This window comes from Hyaena hyaena, unplaced genomic scaffold (genome assembly GCF_003009895.1).
Source record: "Hyaena hyaena isolate Hyena2069 unplaced genomic scaffold, ASM300989v1 scaffold_11, whole genome shotgun sequence".
Lineage (NCBI taxonomy): Eukaryota > Metazoa > Chordata > Mammalia > Carnivora > Hyaenidae > Hyaena > Hyaena hyaena.
In genome coordinates, this window is record NW_024080643.1 from 24,253 (window position 1) to 36,660 (window position 12,408).

At 44.0% G+C, this 12,408-nt stretch overlaps 1 non-coding gene across 1 annotated transcript; it reads left to right on the forward strand.

Annotated features, from left to right (window-relative positions):
- The first annotated feature begins 9,305 nt into the window (after positions 1-9,305).
- TRNAN-GUU lies at positions 9,306-9,379 on the forward strand. Its single transcript has one exon. It is a non-coding gene; the product is annotated as a tRNA-Asn (tRNA).
- Positions 9,380-12,408: the final 3,029 nt, after the last annotated feature.

The window sequence follows — 12,408 nt, forward strand, 5'->3', positions numbered from 1 at the left end:
TTGAGAGTGTTATGCTGAGCGAAATAAGTCAGGCAGAGAAGGACAAATGTCATATGTTTGCACGTATAGGAGGATTAGGAGGAACTTAACTGAGGAATAAGGGGGAGAAGGAGTGGGGAAATGGTGGGGAAAGGGAGGGAGGCAAACCATGAGAGACTCTTGAATGCTGACAAAAACTGAGGACTGATGGATGTGGGGGGGGGGCAGGGGGGATGTCATGGAGGAGGGCACTTGTGGGGATGAGTACTGGGCATTATGTGGAAACCAATTTGACAATAAACTATGTGTAAAAAAAAAAAGAACAATAGTGGATCAAATAGTCTTGTATAATCCTAGTGTACAAGTCTGGAGGGGGCATATTCTGCACTGGAGGGACGGAGTCTCTTCAAGTTCACCAGGAAACTGATAAATTTCTCTCCAGGACAGGTGCCCCAGCCCTCATCCGTAAGAGACAAAAATGCCAGTGTTCCATACCCTCACCAACTGTTTGTCAGTCCTCTTAGATTCCGCCAATCTGGTGGGTGTACAATGACGTCTCACTGTGACTCTGCTTCTGAGATATTAGAAGAGTTGAGGGTCTTCTCATGAGTTAATTGGCAATACAGATTTCCTCGTCATGGATGCTTTGCCTGTTTTTCTGTTTTGTTGTTCGCCTTCCACTAATTGGTAGGCATTCTTTATGAATTTCGGATACTAAGGCTTTGTTGGGTAAATGTGTTGCAAATTCTTCTCTCAGACTATTTGTTTTTTATTTTTTTATTTATTTAATTTTATTTTTTAATTACAAAAATTTTTGTAATTTTTTAAAAATTTATTTCTGAGAGAGAGAGATACAGTGTGAGTAGGGGAGTGTCAGAGAGAGAGAGAGACACAGAATCTGAAGCAGGCTTCAGGCTCTGAGCTGGCAGTCAGCACAGAGCCCAACATGGGGCTCGAACCCACGAACCATGACATCATGACCTGAACAGAAGTCAGACGTTTAACCGACTGAGCCACCCAGTAGCCCCAGTCTATTTGTTTTTAAAATCTGTTTACATTTTGCTCATTCATTTAACATCCATTTTAAATTTAATCAAATACATCAACCCTTTCTTTTATGTTTATACTCATGTCATGTTTATGAAATCTCTCTTACCCTGAGGTCATCATTCTGTCTTCCTTGGGGCACAAAGTAATGCTTCAGTTAATATATAAATAAATATACAAATAAATAAATCATTTCCAGGTTGTTGTTCTCCAGGACATTACAAATCCAGTTTTTATTTTGTACAAGCACCTTGCTCATGCAAGCAAATCTGTATTGCAAAATCAGAATTATAGACAAATGTTAAAGGGGTTGCTACCATTGACCATATGAAACTAAGCTGAAGCATGCCTTCATACAAAAGTGTACATACACATACAAAACACATACAAAAGTGTACAACCAGTGGGAATAACTAATTCTTCTTCTTCAGAAAAGATGCACTTTATCTTGTTAGTAAGGGCTACAGCGATAGAACAGGGCACCTGGAACAGCCCAAGTTTCAAAAATTATATTGAGCCTGTATTGTATGGCAGACCTGTAAGCAAAGTTGTGGAACTTCCTTTAAAAAAAGGGACAGGGAGGGCGCCTGGGTGGCTCAGTTGATTAAGTGTTGGACTTTAGCTCAGGTCATGATCTCAGGTCATGAGTTCGAGTCCCATGTCCGGCTCTGTGTTGACAGCTCGGAGCCTGGAGCCTGCTTTGGATTCTATCTCCCTCTCTCTCTGCCCCTCCCCGACTTGTGCACACACTCTCTCTCTCTCTCTCAAAAATAAACAGTAAAAACAAACAAACCTATACAATCATTAAATGTCGTGGCACAATAAAATTCTCAAAGCCAGAGTTACTGCCATCAGTAGCACTAAGTCAATAGCTCTAACTCATGTGTTTGTCAACCGCATCCCATTGCTTTTCTCCTTAAGCCTTTGTCTTTCATGTCCTTTCCATTCTCCACGGCCCCATACCAATAAGGCCTCCTCCCTCCATATCGAGTTTATAGAAACAGTCACCTATTATCCTACTTCCAGCTTGCTCTCACATCCTCCCGCGATCGACGAAACTTCCCTGAAACCTGGCTGTTAATCAGGTCTTCTGCTCAAAGTTTTCACTGCATCCTCGCCACACATTGGATAAATATGCCATGGGTACATTGTACCTTTGATGAGTATTTAAGTCATTAAAATTTCCCACTCTTATGAACAATGCCATTTGTAATGCGTATTTTCTAGCTCCATACTCTGTCACCAATTAGCCTTCCTTATGTCCCATCACACCCTATGTAAATCCTCTGTTTCCTCCGGGCTGATCTTCTGTTCTCCACCTCTGTACCTTCTCCTCCACAACTAAAGGATCGTGCCAAGGACAGCCCAAGACCCACTGATTCTTTGCTGACTGTTCAGTGATTATTCCCACCTCACATTCCTAAAACACTCACCATCTGTGCCATGCAGTTAGCGCTTGCTGCCTTGAAACGTTTTTATATATCTCCTAGATCCCAAAGTAGATTAAAGTGATCTGTGGGCAGGAATGATGTGTCAGAGAGTCTTGGGCAGAAGGGAGGTCCCTGAAGCATCCAGCCCAGTTCCTTACAAGATTCAATAAATATCTGCTGACTGTCATTTAGCCCCAAATATATTAAATTTTTCCTAGTGTATTCATCAGTGTTAAAAAAAAAAAAAAGTCTTAATATTCTCCTGTAGGTTGGGTTATGCTTCCCAAATGAAAACAACTCATTGTAAAAAAAGAAAAATAATTAATGCAAAGAAGTGTTTTTAAACATTAAGAAGAAATAAAAAAGAGACCTAAAATCTCAGGCACTCCATCTCTTTTTAAATGAAAGCATATTCTGGGCACATGGGTGGCTCAGTCAGTTGAGCGTCCGACTTCGGCTCAGGTCATGATCTTGTGGCTTGTGGACTGCATTGGACTCTGCATTCAAGCCCTGCATTGGACTCTGTGCTGACAGCTCTGAGCCTGGAGCCCATTTCAGATTCTGTGCCTCCCTCTCTCTCTGCCCCTCCCCTGCTCATTCTCTCTCTCTCTAAAAAATAAATGTTAAAAGCATTTTTTAAATAAATAAATGAAAGTATATTCATTAGTGAAGAGTCACACATTGTAAAACTCTCCACAGAAGTCTGCATGTTCCTCAGACACCCTTCTCTCAGGGGGTTGAAGACTTGGAGAAGAGAGACCAGCGTTGACGGTTACACTGTGCTTGGCAGAAACCCACAGCTACGCACTGGACCGTCCAGGCTGCCACCTCACGCTGGCATTCTCCTGGTCCCAGACAGAGATCTTGTGGAGAACAACCACCTACCACCCTCTATCTGTAATTTATGGAAACTGCTGCTGCCTTTCATCGCTGGCTCCTTACAAGTACAGCTTGCTGCAAATGCTTGAGGAGATAGTGAAAAGGGGTAAAGAAGAAAATACAAATCAGCACCCAGGCATAACCACTGAAACTCTTTTGGAGATTTTGCCAAATACTACACACACACGCACACCTGCACCCCACACCGTGGGCTCCTGGCCCATATGCAGTAAGAGGGAGGCTGTATGGGTCAAGATTAAAAGCATGGCCGCTGGAGCCTGACCCTAGGTCTGGAACCTGGTCCTACCACTCACTGGCTCTGTAACCTGAACAAATTGCTTCCTGCACACATTCTTTCACCTGTAAAATTAGAATCAGAATGAGGGTGTCTGCCTCGTAAGGTGCTATGGGTTTAAGTGAGGGGATATATACTTAGTGTTTCTGCCAATGAGATGTGTAGAAAAAACTAGGCAGCTCTCAGTTATTGTGATTATCAAATCTTCTTTGAAAATATTGTCTTTATGGGAGCCTCTGGGTGTCTTAGTCAGTCAGGCATCTGACTTTGGTTCAGGTCATGATCCTGTGGTTCATGAGTTTGAGCCCCATAACAGACTCTCTGTTGTCAGCACGGAGCCCACTTCAGATCCTCTGTCTCCCTCTCTCTCTGCACCTTCTGCTTGCTTGGTCTCTCTCTCAAAAATAAATAAAAAACAAAAAAAGGTTTTTTTTTTTTTAAAAAGAAAACATTGTTATCTGTTTACCTTAGTTGGTTTTTAATTTGTTTTGCTCTTCACTGAATAATTTGTTTCTTAAAATCAGGACCTACCTTCAACTGATCTATGAATTCTCAGAATTCCTAATAAAACTGTGTTCAATGAAAAAAAAAGAAAATATTGTTTTTATGATTATGTTCTCTACTCTACTTTTAACTTACCACTTTATCATGCCTATATGTTTTTAATATTCTTTTAAAAAATTATTTCCGATGTCTGTATGACTAATACTCTATTTTCTAAATATGCCACATTTATCATTTTCTCCTATTGTGGGATGTTCAGGTTGTTTCCTTTTTATCACTATGAATTATAATACTGTGATAATAAAAACTTTAGTCACATCTGTTTGCTTTCCTAGGACTTCTAACATAGAATTTCTAGAATGATAGGGGATAAGCACTGTTTAATGTTTATGTTACCAAACCGCCATCCAGAAAAAATATTCCAAGTTTACACCCATCAGTCCTGTGTCAGAGTGGCCTCGATGCCCATGATGGTGTTTTAGTGATATTTCTTGTTTTGCTCTTTGGGAATAAGAAAAATTTTATGTCATTTAATTTTGATTTTGACAGCCAAACTTGTCGGAGGCCGGCTCCGACAGGTCCAGGGGTCCCTGAAGGATGGACGGTGTCGGCGAGAGAGAGAGTGAGTGAGCCCCGAGATTCTTTCTGATCACCAGGCAGGCATCTCTGACCTGTCAGTTTTGGTGTCTTTATTTAAAGGTTCAAGAACAACATGAGATCAGAAAAAGGAATTTTTACAATGGGAAGCCTTTTGTGAATTACCTCAATCATAGTGAAGTTGAATTGTACAACTAAGGAAATAACAGGATGTTCTTAATGAAAAAATAGGATGACATATATAGTTAGGCTAGGAATTATTCTGTTTGGCTCTCAAGAGGATGAATGTTTTTGAACTGGTTAGTTTGTGGAAACCTATTTGATGCTAAATGTGTGAACACCACGGGGGCCCTAAATGTGTTAGCCTTTTGCTTTTGGGTTATGTGTTAGCTACTCTTTTCTATCCTCATCCCAGCCACCTGTAAGGGAGGATTTTTGCAGATGGTATGCCTTTGGGAAGGGACTGCCATACATCATCAGTTAGAAGAAGCTGTACGTGTTAAGTTCTACCCCTGTTTGTTCCTAAACTCTAAATTAGGCTCTTTGTCTTGGGGCCAGACTCAATTGTCTTTGATATGCAAGGCCCATAGGACAAGGCTTTTGACAATCACCCACAGAGCTCTCATCTAAAATCTCTTTTGTAAAGGCAGGAATATGGTTTTCCTTATGTGGCATCTGTGTTCGGAATATGGGTCTGATATGGAATATTGTGAGGCCTGGTCAATACCAGCAGGCTCATTTCTAATATGAGCCAGTAGTAGCAGAAGGAGATACCAGTTTTTGTTTCTCACAGCAGGAGCTGTGCAAACACTGCCATTTCCTTGCTGTGACTGCCATCAGAGAGGCCAGTGCGGCTCCCAGCACAAACTTCTATGATAATATTGGGCAAATGTATTTCTTCTTTTGGGAATATTCAATTCATGTCCCCATTTTTTTGCGTTTCTTTGATTTCTTCTGGCTGAGTTGCAAAGAGTTTTTTCATACTAATTGATATGTGCTCCTTATATATTAGCAATTTCATTTTTCTGTCACATTTTTTTTCTAGTTTAGGGCTTACAGTTTTCATTTCTTCACTGACTCAGCACACAGTTATTGAGTGCCTGCTGTGTGCTGTTGTTGGTGTTGGGGATTCAGCAGGGAGCAGAGTCAGCTAAAACTTCTGTCCTTCGAGAGCTTGCATGTTAGTGGGACAGTGAAATTGTGATGCATAGAACCATCTAGTTCTTGGAATGCCTGCTTTACAGTTTTATAAGCGCCTGTAATTTCTTAGACATAATTGGCCTATTAATGTCATCTTCCTTTCAGAAAACCATTGTACCCACATAATAAGGAGGAAGAGACACCCCTTAGTCTAATAGAGAAAATTAGATAATATTTTCAAACAAGTATGACTGAAAGGGCACCCACAGACTTTCAGATAGGACTTGGGGCATCAAGAGCACATCTAGTGTTTTGTTTTTGTTTTTTCCCTTTCACATAGGTACCTCACTCATACATCCCACAGTAGGGTGGGCAGGAGAAACAGAGGGGTGCAGGCAGGCATGATGAGAATAGAAAAGTTGGGATCCTATCAAAGTTGGCTCGGGCTGTCACAACAAAGAGTGCGTAGCTTATAAACAGCAGCACCCTCTTTCTCACAGTTCCTGAAAGTCTGGACATATCAGATCAGGATACTAGCATGGTCAGGTTTTGGGGGGAGCCTTCTTCTGGGTTGCAGACAGCTGACCACTTATTGTGTCCTCACATGGTGGGAAAAGACTGAGCTGGCTCTCTGGCCTCTTCTTAAAAGGACACTAATCCTATTCACAAGGGCTCACCCAAGTACCTCCCAGAGGTCTCACCTCCGAAACCCATCACACCACAGATTAGATCTTAACATGCGAATCTGGGGAGGGCATAAACAGGTTCCATAAGCAGAGGGGATTGTGCCAGGAATGACTTTATGCAATGGCTGATGTACGAGCACCAGTCTTACAAGAGATTCCCATCCCTCCATGGATGCACAGGAGAGCTACAGAACCAGTGATGGGAGCAAAATTGCCTTCTCACTGATCCGTATGCACATATTACTCAAGCACCAGATGAATGACCACCTTCCAAAGGGTCAACCCCTGGAGGAGTACCTGGGTGGTTCAGTCAGTTGAGCGCCCAACTCTTGATTTTGGCACAGGGGTTCATGAGTTCAGGCCCCGCATCAGGCTTGTGCTCACAATGAAGAGCCTGCCTGGAATTCTCTTTTCTCTCTCTACCCCTCCCCTGCTCTCTCTTTCTCTCTCCCTGTCTCTCCAAATGAATAATCAAACATTTAAAAAAAAGTTTAAAAAGAAAGTGTCAGCCCTTGGAAACAACTCCAGGGAAACAGACAAGAGAGAATCCTGAATTGACTGGGCAGCAGCAGAACAGGGATCAAAATAACAACTGAATGGCATTACGGAAATTTCTATTTCTCATACCTCTGAAAGATCACATTGTGCTTTTAAGAGGAATCCCGCAAAAAAGAGATCATTATTTAAACACTTCAACAAGGATTCCCACAATTCTTAAAGAAACTGAAAACGCAAAGCGAAGATTCTGTTAAATTAGCATAATTTTAAGTTCACTTTTACAAACGTGGTTCTGAAAACAACCGTTCTGATATGCATACGGTGGAGGTCATCAACTCCTCCTTCACCCTTGGCCCCTCATAAGCAACACATACATAAATTCTCTACAGAGCTGGGATAAACATAACTGACTCTCAAAATTGTCCAACCCAGATGAACAAGAACCAGGCGACAACAAAATCTCTAAACAGTCCTACTCAGAAGATCCCTCACTCACCCCCTCGCCTTGGTCGGCTCAGGAACCGCTTTACCCCTTCCTTCCACTCTATCAGGAGCTGCCCTCCTTATCTGACCTGCCCTCTGTCACTCTCAGTAGAGATGGCCAGCTAGAAGGACACACGTAGAGGAAGATTGGTTTAGAAAAGATGTTCAGTGAATCATTAGGGAACTGCAAATCAAAACCATAAGGAGATAACACTTCACACCCATTAGGAAGGCTACTTAAAAAGAAAAAAGGGAAGGAAGGTTGGTGAGGATGTGGAGAAATAGAAACCCTTGGTGGTGAGAACGTAAAATGGTGCAGCTGGTGTGGAAAATGGTGTGATGGCTCCCCAAAGATTTTTAAAATGGGATTACCATACAATTCATCAATTATACTCCTGGGGATACACCCAAAGGAATGGAGAGCAAGGCCTCAAAGAGATACTTGCACACCCATGATCACTATACTTATTCACAAAAACCAGAAGATGGAAGTCAGCCCAATGTCCACTGACAGATGAACGGGTGAAGAAGTGGCGTATTCATACAAACGGAATATGATCTGGCCTTAGGAAGGAACGGAATTCTGCCACATGTGACAATCTGGCTGAATTCTGAATACATTCTGCTAAGTGAAATAAGCCACCACAGAAGGACAAATACTGTCTGATTCCACTCACATGAGCTACCTACAGTCAAATTCATGGAGACAGAAAGGAGGAGGGTGATTGGCAGGGTCAGGGGCAAGAGAGGAATGAGCCTCAGTGGAGGAAGATGAAAAAGTTCTGGAAATGGATGGTGGTGGCAACTGCACAGCGACATAAATGTACTTAATGTCTGTGCACTCTTAAACAGAGGATAAGTGCTGAGAAAAAGAACTTGAAGGAGGAGTGGGTCTCGGGTCAAATCGGATGGAAACAGGGACACCCAAGGACTGGATTTACCGTGTGCAGGGCGAGGAGGGAGGGGCCACACCACCGAGCTCTGGGAACAGGCTACCCAGAAGAATCTCTAAAGCTTGTCTCACTCGCCACCCCCTCCATGAAGCCCCCTTCATGGAGGCCCCTGATGGCCCCTAAACCCTGCCTTTTCAACGGAGGCCACGTTCCCTCCAAGCGGGCGCAAGTGGGTTCTCAGGAAGGGGAAAACAGCTTACATTTTTTTCTCCCAGGCACAGATCAACGTTCGGCATGGACACAGATGCACGGTGTCTCTACGTCACTAAAATGTAACGGGGGCGGGGGGACTCAAGGGGAGGGGACACACACGCGTGAGACACACAGCCCGGAAGTTTGGCCCCCGTGCTTTGAGCCCGCACCGCGTTTGGTTCCTTTCTCACAGGCTTTACCGGGACCCCTTTCTCGAGGGACCCAGGGCCGCTTCTGCTCGCGGCCGCGGTCACCCCTCTGCGCCCGGCCCGCGGCCCGCGCAGACTCGCAGGCTGTGCCCCTCCGCGTCCCCAGGGCGCGCGCGGGAAAGCGGCCGTGTCGCGCGCCTGCGCGGGCGCGCTCACGAGCTCGGGTCGCGGCCCGCGCCGCCCGCGGGGGCGCGCTTTGTCCCCACAGGAGCCCGGCGGCTCCCCTCCCTTCGGCGCGTGGCCGTGGGCTCGGCCTCCACCCTCCCGCGCCCGCGCCGGGCCCCACAGCCTCGGCCCCTCCCGCCGCTTCTTCCGCGCGCTCTCTGCCTGGCTTGTGCGGCGACTCCCCGGGCGGCGAGAGCCTCTGCGGCCGCGGAAATCTGTACACACCGCGCGGCACACTTAGAAGCAAGGTCTCTGTGGCGCAATCGGTTAGCGCGTTCGGCTGTTAACCGAAAGGTTGGTGGTTCGAGCCCACCCAGGGACGGCAGTGCTTGTTTTCCTGAGACGATATCAATACGGATTAATTTTAAAACGGCAAGCCTGAGATTTTTAATCAAACGGTGCCACCATACTTCTAGGATGGAGGAAGACCTGTCCTCTCAGGATTTGTGGCCTGGCGGGGTGGATCTAAGGGGGACTCTGCGTCTGGACTAGCAGCTGGTCGCTTGATAATTCAGTTCCGCTGTATGTAAATATATACAAGGGAAATCTACACACATTCTTTGGGAGACCTGCCCAAGATTGTGCTTCTACAACCGTTATTGTGATGGGGAAAAGTAATTGCCCTTGGCTAGTGAGTTTCTCTCGGAAAATCTGATACCACCAGAAAGTAAATATACTTATTCAGTACTGCCTTATCTATGGCCAGAAGAATCTGAGGGGCTGTTCAATGAAAATATGCAAGGGAAGTCACCTAAAAAGTATGTGGGGGCATAATCACCCCCACGTAACTGTCTGCTAAATGAAGCTCTGTTACAGCTTTTGGACAATGGACTTGAACCTAGGCAAAGGTGTTAATGTTTGCTTTAGAGTGCTGTCACAATTTTCCCTGAAATTAAACTCAGGCAGAAATTGTATGAGTTCTTGTTGAAAGGTTTCGAATGACTTGTTGTCAACTCTGGTCTCAGAAGATATAGATCTTTTCAAGCAGATGGTTCACATAAGACTTTCTATAAAGATAGAGAACCACACGATAATACGATAACGTGATGCTATAATTCGTTCCTGCCAAGATTGAGGTCATATGGTGGGAGATTTGTCTCTGGAATGTACTTTTCCTGGATAGAATTTAGAGACTCGAAGAAGTCACTCGGCTGTCTTTTAGAAAATGCCTTGGCAAATGCTGGCTGATAATTTTTTATCAAATAATTGTTGATAATAAAATATCCTAAAAAAGGAGACACAGTGTTGCACTTGTAGAATTTCAGGCAGATTAAACAGTAGCCTCCTACCCCCAATTCCAAACTTTCCCCTCATACTTATGGATACAGTGGAAACAAGAAAAGAGGAGGCAATTAGGTCATAAGATCATTTATATGCTGTCCAAATCTAGTTTAACATTTCAAGATGAAGAAGGCATAATATTTGCAAATATTTAAGTTATGGGGCCTTGGAAAGCATATCCTTCTGGTTTAAGCTGATTGTATTTATACTAGGTTGTAAGCTCCTTGAGGGGAAAGACCATTTTGTTCTTAATGATGATTTTAGATTCCAAACGTTTCCCTTCAAGATATAGTTCAAATTCTTGAGCTTAACACACAGAGGCTTTCATGATCCACGGTCTCGTCTCCTACCATGCTCCTGCAAGAAAACTTCTAGTGGTTCTCTGCATTTACCAGGAGTTCCTTCAACAGCCCATGCTGCCTTGTACCGCCCCCCCCCCCCCCCCCCCCCCCCCCCCAGTGTCTTTCCTGTTACCCTGACGTGCCAGTCGCCACCTCCTCTGTACTTACCTGGGTAATATCCCCAGAGGAGTTACCTTCTCAGGGAAGCCTCCCACTGATGCTGCCTCTGGGTTAGATGCCCCTCCTTCATTCATTCATCACACTACCCTGAAACCAGGGAGTTGTCACTTACACTAGAATATGAACCCCTTGAGTGTAGTGACTTTATCCACATTGTTTGCTCATTTAGCACAGGCCTGTCACATAGCATATGCTCAGGACAGAAGAGTGCCCTGCCTTCTCAGAGTATGTGATTAACAGAGATGGATACACAGATAAAAATGCATATGTGAAGTGTCAGGCATGAGGGCCACAGAAAAATGTTCCCAGGCAGCGAAGGAGGAAGTCAACAACACAGCGAAGGCGGGATTGTGTCTCCATGGAGGATCTCAAACAACCCTGAAAGATCTGGACAGGACAGAAGGCAGGGGAGAGCTATTTAAAGCTGGCAAAATTTGGAGACAAAATGAGGGTGGGTAGGAGATGAGCATAACCAGAATATGGAACAAATGTACCTAAAAAGAGTGCACTGAAAATGTTCTTAGCTTTCGGAAGGGTCCTGAAGACCAAAGGATGAGGCTAGACTTTACCCTATAAAGTAGGGGAGTAACTGTTAAAGGTTTCTGTTTCAGGACATAATGAAATTTATTTTTGACGGTTGGTCTGGGAACAGAATAGGGGAAATAAGAGATCAGGGAACAGTTAAGAGGCAATTAAATTTCAAAGGAGAGGCACTGAGGTGGGTCTGGAATGAAGGATATAATTCAAGGGAAGACTGGAAAGTCTTAGACACTGAAACTGGAGGGAAGTGTGGAGGGTCATTCCTACATTTACAGCTTGGGTGACCCAGGAAATGGTGGTAGTGTTGCTTGATGCTGGGAATTTGGAGGGGTCTTAAAGAAATCTTGAAATTAGAGAAATTATAAATTGCCCGTACTTTCAGCTTACCTTACTTGTGGCTGGTTCTCCACCATGGAGTTCATCTAAAAGCCAGTGCAGAATCAATCTTCATTTTTTTTTTTTAAGCTTTATTTTGAGAGAGAGAGAGAGTGCGTATGCGCATGTGTTGAGGAGGGGGGGGAGAGAGAGGGAGAGAGCGAGCGAGAGAGAGAGCGAGCACTAGCACGGAGCCTGATTCGGGGCTTGAATCCATGAACATATCATACCCAAGTCAGGTGCGTAACCAACTCAGCCACCTGGGTGCACCTCGGTCTTCATTTTTTAATTTTAAATTCATTTTAAGTTAAACTTCATTTAAGATAAATTTTCCAAGAGACTATTTAAAGGGTCTACGGAGCATTGTAAAGATCTGAAAGCTAAGGACCCTCTCCCCAGAATGTACACATTCACAGAAAAAAAAATTATTTACAGTGTCCAAGGAAGTCAGAGTCTGGAGCAGAGTTCTGGTCCTCAGATTTTAAAGGCCTGGCCTTGTACTTATTGTATTTGTATTCTAATTAGTGATAAAGGTTATGAAGTGTGTCAAATCCAAAGTGTTTTAGGGATTGAAAAATTACTAAATTGAAGCTTTTAAGGTAATACAGAGAACTAGAATAGTCTAATACTATAG